The sequence below is a fragment of the Ricinus communis genome, chromosome 10 (assembly GCF_019578655.1).
Source record: "Ricinus communis isolate WT05 ecotype wild-type chromosome 10, ASM1957865v1, whole genome shotgun sequence".
Classification (NCBI taxonomy): Eukaryota; Viridiplantae; Streptophyta; class Magnoliopsida; order Malpighiales; family Euphorbiaceae; genus Ricinus; species Ricinus communis.
In genome coordinates, this window is record NC_063265.1 from 22,052,453 (window position 1) to 22,065,718 (window position 13,266).

The 13,266-nt window shown below is 34.6% G+C and overlaps 1 pseudogene; it reads left to right on the top strand.

Moving 5' to 3' along the window:
* Positions 1-6,443: 6,443 nt before the first annotated feature.
* Positions 6,444-8,674, top strand: LOC8273896 (annotated as a pseudogene).
* Positions 8,675-13,266: the final 4,592 nt, after the last annotated feature.

Genomic DNA, 13,266 nt, shown 5'->3' on the forward strand with positions numbered 1-13,266 from the left:
AAGAGGAATAGAACATCAAATAGACTTCGTGCTAGGGGTTGTCATACCAAATAGACTTTGTGCTAGGGGTTGTCATACCAAATAGACTAGCCTATAAAAGCAATCCAGAGAAGACAAAGGAGCTTCAAAGACAAGTCGATGAGCTGATCTTGAAAGGGTATGTGAGGGAAAGCTTGAGTCCATGTGTGGTTCCAGTAATTTTGGTACCCAAGAAAGATAAGACATGGAGAATATGTATGGACTGTCATGCAATCAATAAAATAACGGTAAAGTATTGTTATCCTATTCCTAGGTTAGATGATATGCTTGATGAGTTCCATGGTGCATATGTGTTTACTAAGATTGATTTGCGTAGTGGATAACATCAAATTAAAATGAAATCAGGTGATGAATGGAAAACGACATTTAAGACCAAGTATGGGTTAATTGAGTGGTTGATCATGCCATTTGGACTTACAAATGCACCTAGTACTTTCATGAGATTAATGAATCATATCCTGCGTAAGTTTTTTGGTAAATATGTGGTTTTATATTTTGATGACATTTTAATTTATTCTAGGTCATTAAATGAACATGTCATGCATGTTAGGGCTGTTTTAGATGTTCTTCGAAAAGAGAAGCTTTATACTAATCTTAAAAAGTGTAGTTTTTGTTTAAATAGCATCAATTTTCTTGGTTTTATTATTAGTATGCATGGTGTGAAGGTGGATAGTGAAAAGGTAAAGGCTATTCAAGAATGGCCGAAACCTACTAATGTGAGTCAAGTGAGGAGTTTTCATGGTTTGGCTAGTTTCTACAAGAGGTTTATTAAGGACTTTAGCACCATTGCTGCGCCTTTGAATGAACTAGTAAAAAAGAATGTTGTATTCCATTGGGGTGATGCGCAAGAACATGCTTTTAATTTGCTTAAGGATAAATTGTGCAATGCATCTTTGCTAGTTTTGCCTAACTTTGATAAGACTTTTGAGATTGAATGTGATGCTAGTTGTGTTGGAATTTGGAATGTTGGGGTACTTGTTTGAGAATTGTCAACCTATATGTTTCTTTAGTGAGAAATTGAATGGAGCAGCCTTGAACTATCCTACATACGACAAGGAGTTGTTTGCTTTGGTTCATGCACTTTAAACATGGCAGCATTATTTGTGGCTAAAAGAGGTTATTATACACACGGATCATGAATCCTTGAATCATCTAAGAGGGCAAGATAAGCTTAATAGAAGACATGCAAAGTGGATAGAATTCATAGAAATATTTCTATATGTGATCAAGTACAAGAAAGATAAGGATAATATGGTTGCTGATACACTTTCGTAAAGGTATGCATTTTTTAATACTTTTGATTCTAAGTTATTGGGTTTTGAGTATATAAAAGAGTTGTATATAGATGATGTTGATTTTGGTAAAGTGTATGGTACTTGTGTTGATGGGAATGCATTTGATGTCTTTTATATCTTTAATGGGTATTTGTTTAAAAGGAACAGGTTGTGTGTGCCTCGCTATTCTTTACGTGTTTTGTTGATTAATGAGGCACATAGGGGTGGTTTGATGGGTCACTTTGGGGTTGATAAGACTTATTCTATTCTATGTGATAATTTCTTTTGGCCTGGTATGAAACGCAATGTTCAAAATATTTATAGCAAATGTATTGTTTGCATGCAGGCTAAATTTAAATTAAAACCCCATGGTTTGTATGCACCTTTACCTATTCCTGAAATGCCATTGGTTGACTTATTTATAGATTTTGTGCTTGGATTGCTTAGAACTAGGAAAGGTAGAGATAGCATTTTTGTCATAAAACAGATGATGCATGCCATATTGCTGATTTATTCTTTTAAAAAGTTGTGCATTTGCATGGTATACCTAGAACTATTATTAGTGATAGGGATGTGAAGTTTTTGAGTCATTTTTGGCGTGATCTTTGGGCTAAATTAGGTACTAAGTTGATGTTTTCTACTACTTGTCATCCAAACGGAGATGGCCAACCGAGAGGTAGTTAATAGAACTATACTGTTTAGCCGTGCTTTAATTTCTAAGAATCTTAAGTTTTGGGAGGATTTATTACCATATGTTGAGTTTGCATATAATAGGGTTGTTCATAGCACTACACATACTTCACCATTTTAGGTAGTCTATGGTTTTAATCCTTTGACTCCTATTGATTTAATTCCTTTTCTTAATAACAATCTTGTGAGTGATGATGGTAAGATTGGTTAAAGAGACCTGCACGTAAAGTAAAGGAGGATTGATAAACATAAAGAGAGGAGGGTGAACAAGGAGGCAAGTGTTTAAGCCTGGTGATTGGGTTTGGGTTCATTTTCGAAAGGAAAGGTTTCCAGATTAAAGGAAGTCGAAGTTGAGTCCAAAGGGTGCTGGTTCATTTCAAGTGGTGGAAGAATCAATGATAATGCCTAGAAGATTGATTTACAAGGTAAGTATAATGTAAGTGGTACATTCAATGTGGCTGATTTAACTCCTTTTGATGTAGGTGATGAGATTGAGCTTAATTTAAGGACGAATCATCCTAATGAAGGAGGGAATATTATGGATAGATCAAGCTTAAAGCATAAAGATAATGGGCTTAATGAAGAGGACCAACAAACAAGGAAGGCTAGGATTGTTAATGATGGGTGGACTTGCCACAAGGTCCAATAACAAGGTTTAGAGCCAAGAAGTTACAACAAGCCTTAAATGGCTTCTTTCAAGCACGAGCTAACAAAGAAAGTCCATTTGAAGGTCTAAGGTCCACAACCATTGGAGAGCATCAAGATTGGACCTTATATAATCTTATTAAGGTCCAAATCCAAAGAGGACAGGGCAAGGCCGAAATCCATGGCCCATGAACTTAAAATAGAATGAACTTTGTTTAGTGAAAGAACATTTTAGTCTTTTCATGTTTAAGTTGTCTTCTGGGATTTTTTTTAGTTTACAAAAATAAACCCTAGCTAAATTAATTTAGAATGATAATTAAATTGATGTTTGTTTATTCAACCTTGCTTGAATTCTTGTATTATTGTTGAATGCATTTAACACTTATCAAGAATTTGATCCATCTTTGTGGCGTGCTAGGATTAGGGTTTAAAGACTTGATTTTCTTTAGGTTCTAATTCCTAATTGATCATTCATAATCTGATTTAGAGTTTATCCTAGAGTTTGGATTCAATTTGCTATAAGGTTTGTATGTTAGTGTTATACGGGTTCATAATTGAAAAGGGGTTCGTATAATCTATTCATATAGGTTCATAATATTCGAGTTCAGATATCTCTAAATGGGCGAGTACCCTACCCATCTTGGAGTTAAAGCCTTGCTGAGATAGGCTATTGGATGGGATTCCTGCATTAAAACTGCTCATATGCCCACATCACAAGCATATATCTCAAGGATGAATTGCTTATCAAGATATGGCAAAGCAAAGACATGAGCTAAAGTTAAAGCTCTTTAAGGTTTTAAAAGATTGTTGAGCCTTATAAGACCAAGAAAGGCATCTTTCTTTATAGAGATTAGTTAAGAGCTTGCTTAGAACTCCATAGCTCCTAATAAACCTCCTATAATATCCAATAATCGTGTAGACCACCACACACTAAATCAAGTCCCTCTAAATACTCAACTGAATCACTTTCAGAGGTGCACTTTCTCCTCTTTGCAAATAATTAGCTCTCTTGAAGTTTAACAAATATTACTCTCAAATGTTATGAATATGACTGCAAATATTTACTATGCACCAAAATATCATTAAAATAATACCAAAACAGAGCTTTTAAAATAGGGCTTAAAAACAACAATCATCAGACTTTAGAAAGTTGAAGGTGCATTTGTCAAGTTAAAGGGCATGACTATAAACTTATAATGGCCCTTATGAGTTTGAAATGTTGTTTTGTGAATGTCTGAAGGGAACATTCTAATATGGTAATATCCAAATATGGATCAGTTCTATATTAGATGGTGGTTGTATGCAACTCATCTAGCAGCTCTTCAATGATAGGTATAGGGAACATGTCCTTAATGTTTTGCTATTTACTCCTCAATCCTATAAAATGCCAATTAATCTTTTCTTCAAGCTACTTAAAGAGAATGTGGGCTCACACTTGGTTGAATAGTTTAGCAGCTCGCACCATTTTCTCTATTATGTGATCTTCTTTGTCTTCTACTGCTCGATGGTGCGGTCGGCTGCAGTCTTTGATAACTAGTTTGGTAACTAGATTTGGTGAAACAAAAGATTGAACATTAAGCGAAGAATAGTAAAATTAACTCTAAGCTAACTAGGCTCAATGTGAATAGTCTTTGTAGTTATAGTATAGAACTATGCAATATAAGTAGGTGAAGAACTATACTTAATCATCTTTAATATATTGCCCTTCGAGATCAACTTAATAATAGTGGTGTTAATCCTTTGTAACTTTGCTATACCACCTTCACTACATAAGCGGGTTTGAAAGTTCTAAGTGATGTCTCAGAGTTGCAAGTGGAATGCTAGTCAGACCATTTCTGGAATGCTAGAAAGTCTATGGAAAATTCATATCCTTACACCTTCCATCTAAACTGTTGACACAAGTGAGTACAGATTATTTCTTGTCCATTGAACATTTTTATATAAATGGGGTCAATTAGCTTAAGTGAGCACCCTAAGCCCTTAACCACTACTATATCGAGGAAGTTATGAATGCTTTCTAAGTCTATGAGAATATGGATTGGCTTCTCCTTGAACTTACATATTACTGTTATAGTTTGATAGATATATAATCCTTCCCAGAGCATGTAATGAAATAGTAGTTACAACCATTGAATCATCACGATCCTAGAAGTAATTTGCATCCTTCGCTCGTCTGAAGTTTATATATCAATCATTTGAAATGCTTGACTACTATGGCTGCATAAGAAGCACAAGTTTTTAGCCCTCTTTTCATTAATCTTAACATCTCAATCCCCTAGTTCTAGGTTGAAAGGTTAATTTTGGTAGAAATGGAAGGTGTTGGTAATAAGGGTGGCTTATTCTGGTGAGTATTAGGAACTTGGGTTGTAGTAGGTATGTTGTAATAAGTTTTATTGGCCCTTGTAGTAGTAAGATACAATTCATGTATCCTTGCGAGTGCATATACTTATTGCAGGGATTTAGGGCTAAACATCCTAAGTGGAATACATACCTCATCCTTGAGTCTGTTGAGAAAGCAGCTCAGTGAATAGTGTTCAAAGAAAGTGACCTTTTGTGATAAGATATCGAACTCCTCCAAATACTCGTGTAATGTCCCTATTTGTACCAACCCCTTCAAATCGGCCATGGGATCTTCATATATTCTTTCCCCAAATCTTCCCTTTAATGCCTCCACATATTCTTCCCATGGTGGTTCCTCAACCTTAAATCTATTTTTGAGATATGATTAATGCCATTTTAACGCCCTACCCTCCATGTGAATGGCAACCAGTTTCAGCTTGGCATTAGCAGGGGTATAGTCCATTTGAAAGAATCTATCACGATAAGACAATCAACCTTATAAATCTGTTTCATTAAACCTTAGAAACTCGATCTTTCTGAATCTGATAGCAAGCTAGTAGCTGGTGTTAGTATTTTGTGTTCCTGAGTGAGTCTAATTCAGGTCAACAAATGGGTTTGGTGATTGAATGAGATTATTTAGGTTAATAAATAGGTTGGGTGGATTGTTATGGGTGTCTAAATTTTGTTAATTCAAGTTGGTAGGTGAGGAAAAAAAGGAAGAGAATTGATTACTAGTTTGTAAGCTGGAGAATAAAGCTTTGAGCTCACTGGTCATAGTAGCTTGTTACATATTTCTACCGAGGTATGTTCCTATTTGTCATTATGCTCATATAACATTCCTTTCACCATATTCTTATTAGATTCTTCAAACTTCGTCATTTCTTACAATCAAGTGTTCTCAACGATGGCCATGATGGGTAGAGTTCTTTGGATTTGTCAAAGAAAATGAGAAATATCAAAATTACTCTGATACTAATTAAAAAGTAAAGACTCATTAATGTAACATAAAAGTTTTAAAAGGAAAATAATAATAATTTATTTAATTTTTATCTAGTCAATTGAATAGCAATCTTATCCTTTTAATCTAGCTATAAGATTAACGGAAAAACTAATCAAAAGAGCATATCATTACAAACTAAAAGAGAGGTTTAGAATAATATTTAAAAGTGAAGTCCTTTGTTAGAAAAAACTTCAGGTGGCAAATCGTAATTATCCCTAACTAAATAATAACTCTCCCTAATATTTTCGTCTCTGGAATTCTTGCCGCTCCTTTCTATATGTTTCTGAAGAACTGAGCCCTAATTTTTAATTTTTTTTTTTTTTTTTTTGAAGTGTTTCATAATCAAATTTTGCAATTGTAAATTGGTTTCGCATCTTCAACTGGATAAAGGTCTCAGTATCCCTTCGTCAAACACTTATAAAAGGTACTTTCCTTTCCTTTCCTTTCTATTCAAGTTATAAACCTTTTTTTCTCTTCTTAGAAACTTCAATAAGAATCTGAAATTGATTTTTTTTTTAATCTTATATTAATTAAACAAACAATACCCAATAACCTAAAATTTAGAATTTTGCTATATCAGTATATCAGCTTATTGTTTCTTCAGGTTTATATTTTTATTTTGTCACTGACACTTGGAAAATATCTAAGCTTCCGGTTTTTCGGAAGAAGCCACTTTCTTCTCCCTTCTTCATTGATCTGGGGGAAAAGGAACCGTCTACCAGTTGGGATTGTTCCGGTGTAATTAATACAAAACTTTTGATTTTTTTTTTCCTGTTGCAATAACTGAACATGGCAGATTCAGGTCAATCTGAACAACCTGAACCTGGTACTGTTATATATCTTTGTTTGCATTCCTTTCAAATTCTTTTGTTTCTTGTTGTTTTCTAAAATTTGCTGACAGTTTTTGTTGTTTGACATTTGCCAGTGTGCAACTTTTTTAGAAAGCCTTTAAAGAACAAGAACATTAGAAAGAGAACAATTAAGATGAAGAGGATGACAATTCAAAAACCGAGAGCTCTTTATTGCATAACCAGAAGAAAGCCCCAAAGCCTGACAATAAGCTTTACTTTTCAACTGGACCCTCCAAGAATTCTTTGTCGGCTGCCGAATCAGTTGTGGAATCTGATAGACCAGTATTTCAATTTGAGTCTTCAAAGGAAATTCAAGTTCAACATGATAGTAGAGCAACTGCAACACTAGAGACTGAGACGGAGTTCTCCAAAGATGCTCGAGCTATTCGTGAGAGAGCTTTGAATCAAGCAGAGGAGGCTTTGAAGGGTAAAACACCGAGCTCTGGTGATGCAAAGTTATATAAAGGAATTCATGGGTATACTGATCATAAGGCTGGTTTTCGAAGAGAGCAAACAATTTCGAGTGAAAAAGCAGGTGGGTCACATGGGCCTCTTAGGGCTTCTGCTCACATTAGGGTGTCAGCGAGGTTTGATTATCAGCCGGATATATGTAAGGATTACAAAGAGACAGGTTATTGTGGGTATGGAGATTCATGTAAGTTCATGCATGATAGAGGAGATTATAAATCTGGTTGGCAGCTAGAGAAGGAGTGGGATGAGGCAGAAAAGATAAGGAAGAGAAATTTGGCTTTAGGAGAGCTTGAGGGTGGCACAGGCGAGAATGAAGAAGAAGATGATGACGACGAAGATGAATTGCCATTTGCGTGTTTCATTTGTAGGCAGCCTTTTGTGGATCCTGTTATGACTAAATGCAAGCACTAGTTTTGTGAGCATTGTGCTTTAAAGGTAAGCAGTATTATGAGCATTCGACATTTAATTGCTGGATCTATAAGTCTATGTGCATCTGTTTTCCATATGAGTTACAATTAGCAAATTAGGATTAACGGAGAGGTTTATTTCTCTTGTCTTGAGCACTGCCTCTCCTTGACCTATTTGTGTGCTTATTTACTTGTTCTTTGCTCCTGGTGCATGCTGTATAAAATTTGATGGAATGTAACAGCATAAGGTTCTTAGTCTTGCATTTTCTTTCCGTTGCATATTGTTGTGCTAGATTTGTAGGAGTAACTATCATTAGGCAAACTAGGTTAGTTGATATAAAGGTAATTAGTTGAACTTTTTATGTTGTGCTTAGCCAAAATTTATCCTCTTGCTTAACTAAACAGTGCTGTCTTATTCATTCCAATTTATATTTTGTATTCTTAAGGTTGATTTTAACTAATCAATTTTCCTCCATTCTGGTTCACAGCATCATGCAAAGAACAAGAAGTGTTTTGTGTGCAACCAACCTACACTGGGCATTTTCAACACAGCTCATGAAATTCGTAAAATGATGGCTGAAGATCATAAATGATATATCTTTTGACCTGGAGATCATGCTGGTATGACCAAATCCTCCAGACTCAGTAGTATGCGAACATCTTGTCTTTTCACCGGGTAATGTTGAAGAGGAAGTTTATTTTTCAGTGATACCATAGTGCTGTTTGTACTCTTAGTGTTAGGATTTGCAACATGTTAGTACTTTTTGTACTATCTTTTTCAGGTAATGTAATCTAACCATTTAAGTGATTACTTTTATTTGTGTCATGAATGTTAGAATCCAGATACTATTATCCATTGTAGCATGTGTGGTCTGCTTAGTAAATGCCACATGTTAGTATGCTGTGATTTTTATACATATTTTTTCAAGAAATGTAATTAACCATTTGGTGCGATCATTTTTAATTTTCTTGTGCTGTTAATGTTAGAATGTATACAGTGGCATCCTTTGTAGTATGTGTTGTCTGTTTATTTTGATACTTTAATTTCATTGTTAATAGATAGTAGAGATGGGGAAACTTGCTTCTATGAGTTACAATAATAAACTAAGGATGATAGCTGTCTTCTCCATAACTTTGTATGTAGTTTACTTTGACTGCGTTAAATCAGGTTTGGTGATCATACTTGTATTTGATTCTAGCACGATGAAGAACATGAATTTCTCTTATGCACAATTTAATTCTTGCATACATCTGTAGCAATATCTTTGCTGCAAGAAACCCTAGGTCTTAATTAAGGTGTTGGCGAGTGCTGAATAGCAGCATAGTTGCAGAGTTTACTAGTTGATCAGATGTTCATATGAAAGAGATATACAGCAGAATGATGAAAGAAAAAAAGTAAACAAATATACACCAGAGTCATATTTATAACAGTTAGTGAACCCCCAAGAGACAGGTTCATACAGTCATTGTCTCTTTGATTGTTAACATGCAGATTTTCGAGTAGAAATGTTAGGTCTTCATTAAGGCGTTGGTCAGTTGGGAGCAGAATAAATCTAAGCAGAAACATGATGGGAAGTGAACAAGAAGCTCGGACTAATCTCCCCGTTACGGTTCTGAAATAGTTGAATAGAAGCAAGTAAAATGTCCTGTTAAGAAAGTAATTTGAGTATGTAGTAGAATTTATTTGATACCTCTTGACGTTGAGAAAGTACTTTGAGTGTGCTGAGTTAGAATTGAGACTCTGAATGAATAAACACTTGCATTTTATATCAGAATAGGGTGTCATCTATTAACCTTTGGACTTCCCCTATTTGTTTTTGATAGTTGGGGAAGAAAGTTCTTGGAACAGTATCATTATCACAGAACGGTATCATTTGTTTCTGACCCTGAGTTTAGTTTCCGTTAAACACGATGCCAGCATATTTAAAAATATAAAGGACCTTTAACATATTGTTATTTCTTCTTGTTTCATATCATATTCATCATTATTGTCATCATCCTCATCATCCGAACACCAAAATGCTACTTCGTGAAAGCTCGCTGAGGTTGCCTGCCCAGAAATTCAAGCCCAAATTTTGTGTCTCGATGTTTAACAAGAAGCTGTCGCATTTGCAGCAGGCAATCCTCCTTGTTTAGATAATGAAGATCCTTGTTGATGTTGGGTGTGGCAATTCTTCATCAGTTGCCCTTGAACAAGTATGATGAACACAGAAGGGTGGTTTTACCATCCATTTACACAAATTTCCAGTGGAAGGAAGATAAGAATTATCTTCCACAGTTAAAAGGAATGATCACGTGACACATAAACGTTCAAATAGCTTGAACTATGGAAAAGTCTACAACCTGAAATTAAGCATTATCATGTGCTTGTGCTGCTGGATTCAAATTGCTTTAACTTTGCAAATATTAACACAGGAATATGGAGACATTTTCTTTAGTCATCCTAATGATGTTTGCTATATTATATTGCAACAAAATAATAAGCAAAGGTATTAAACAAAATTTGGCAAAGTAAACGCAAAGTTCGTCATTTTTTGTCTTCCCATAAAAAAGATGTTCATAAATTCTTTTTCTTACTGTTAAAAAGTAACAGTAATAAGATAACATCTATAATACAATTAAGAAAATAAGGAAATATAATTATGTATAAAACAGCCATTCCACTTCTTCCCTTCCTAACTTCATTTTCTGTGGATACAAATCTACCTCTTAAAAGAAAGTTTAAAAAAATAATAATAATAAGGCAGAGCTTGAGGATTTGGGTAACATTTGCAGGTAAAAGCAAGATGCCATATAGAATGAGGCCAATGGCAGCTCCATTGATTGTTCACTGGCCTCAATGTTGTTACTCCACTCTACCATTTTGTTTCCTTTTTCCCTTACTGGGAAACAACACAAGGGTAGTTCCCTGTTCATCCTTTTGCCATGAAAACTAAATCTAATTCAAAATCAGCAATACTAGTCAAGTGGCTGATGGTTCTGCCTTTTTGTTGGTCAAGAATGATGGCTAGTTTGTATGTTGTTATGTTAATCTTTAATGAGCTAGCTGCACTATAGATTATTAGTTATGATCCTTTTACAAGGTCTTTTTAGAAATTTTATTTGTGATGCATTCAGTTTATCGATTCTCCAATAAGCAGATTATTTGTTGTCTACTTTTCATCCAAATGACCTGATGATGGATTCTCTGTATAAGTTGAATGGATTAATAACAGCCAAAGAAAAAAAAGAAGAATACATGAGTTGCAGAAGGAATGATGAAAAATTGTCTCCTGTGACTAACTGACATATGTGTCTGGCTGTTAATGATCATCTTCTTGTATACTAATTTTCTATTTTAGCTCCATTTTTTCGAGAGGGAATGCCATCGTCAAGAATGTGAAGCTGCTTTAAAGAGTTCCACCTGAACAGGTGAACTTTTGTGGTAAGAGTTATACAATGGCTAGTTAAACCCTAATTAATCTTAACAAGCTTTTGCATGTTAATAAGTGAAGCCTATTTATTTCTCAATTGTTAATTTTATTACTGGACAAGTTTGAATTTGTTAGAGATCCTTAGGATTGTGAAGCCAACTTTTCTTATATGGTCACCTTAAATTGAATTAATGATTATCCTTAGAATTGTTAAACTTTTATGTCTCTCTTTCATTCAATTGGGAAGCATTGAATAAGCATTATCCTCTTACATGCTATATTATAAGATATATCTTTTAAGGAAAGAGCTACATACTAAAATTTCTGAATGTGAATTGTCAGGTTTAACGACATCAGTTCAAGCATATTGGCCGTGTAACTGCTCTACTATGCTCTGTCAATTCTTCGTTCTGCTCCGCATTCTCAGCTTGATTACCAGCAGCCTGAGATTTTTGTTGAGACAATTCAGTATACACTTTAAATGAAATAAATGATGGAAATTAAGCACCATTTCAGCATATTACTTAATTTAGTTCGTCTCTTTGGCACAGTGATCAATATTCCCATAGTTTTCTTTATTACTTGGAAGTTTAATGAGTTCACTTCTTGATAGCTTCAGAGTAGTAAAAGTTCTGGTAGCTGGGGAGGAACTGCTGAAGAAATCTCTTCCATAACAATTGGGTTCTTGGCTTCTTGCATATACCAACCTCATGCGCTCAAATCATTTGCTTGATATGAACGAAGATACAATATGCAGCTTCTGTATGTGATTCTATCTTGTCTGGCCTTTACATCATTAGATAGTAAAATACCTTATCTTACTGTCTGTTTGTTGAATAATAGGTGCCTGCTAGCTTTTCTACACAATTGTAGAAAGATTAATCAGAATCAAGGATAAACTGGATAGGGAGTACTAGACACCAAGAAACTGATTTTCAAGACTGACAGTCGCAAAAGCAATCAGGTTTGTTTAGTTAAGGATTTTCAAGGCATTTGAGCATGTTATGCAAGCTTATCTGGGAGCTTGGTGTTTTTCTCAAGAATAAATTGTCTGTTAGGGTAGCTGTGGAGCCTGAGGGATGTGTTGTAATACCACATGCAGAGAGGGATTATTATCAAGTACAATATAGGTAATGTAGACTCCCGCAGTCTCTTTTATGTCTTCTGGAATTATTTTATAACATCCCTTCCAGATATAGTGGTCAACCATTTCCTCTTCTACCAGTTATTTCGTCTACAACTAATGATTCTATCCCTTTAAAATCTTCATTTGCTATTGTATGTGCTATACACTGCTGTGTGTATATATATTTCATTTTTCGTCTCTCTTGTTAGCCAAGGGGTTCTGATTTCTGCATTGTACTTTTGCAGCGACAGTCCTGTGGTGATGTGCTGTGTAATCTCATCTTAAATGTTCATTGTCCAGTTGTTTTGAAGTTATTCTGATCCGGAAAATCATTATATGCAGTCTATTAATTCGTAAGATCTGTATTTGTTGTCCTTATAATAATATCCACTAATATCAACCATATAAGTGCAGTATATCAGCGCATGCTCCTGTTTCATAAATATGCTTTAGGGGACTCTAAGCAACCCTATAGTTGATGGAAAATATTATAGTTACTGGTTCTATTCAATCACCTTTGATTTGTACATTCATTGTCTTCATATTTCTTATGCAGTAAAGAAGCAGAATGCAATATGAATATAGTGAAAACCAGTGGTAATGTTCATAATTTTCAGCACCTAGCCAAGTTCCTGACAATTCTACTCATCCATATAACTGAAGGTTTTAAAAGCATTAGAAACTCTGGAAATCCTGCAATCTCTGCCTGAAAAATAAAATGCACATAATAACTTGCTGCCAGTGTAACTGCATTTTTCATTTTCCTATTCATTTTGGAGTTGTTGTTTCGGTAACAATAATAGATTTGTTTTGTACATTTTTTTTCATTTTTCCTTTTGTGCTTTCAGTGTGCACTGATTTTCCACGTGCTTACTTGTACATTTGTGCAAGCACACATGTTTTGCCTTGTCCAAATATTTATTAATTTTTATTACATAATCCATTCAAGAGTACATGTTAAGAATGATTTGTTTTAAAATAGTAATACAAACTTAGGAAACTCTAATTAA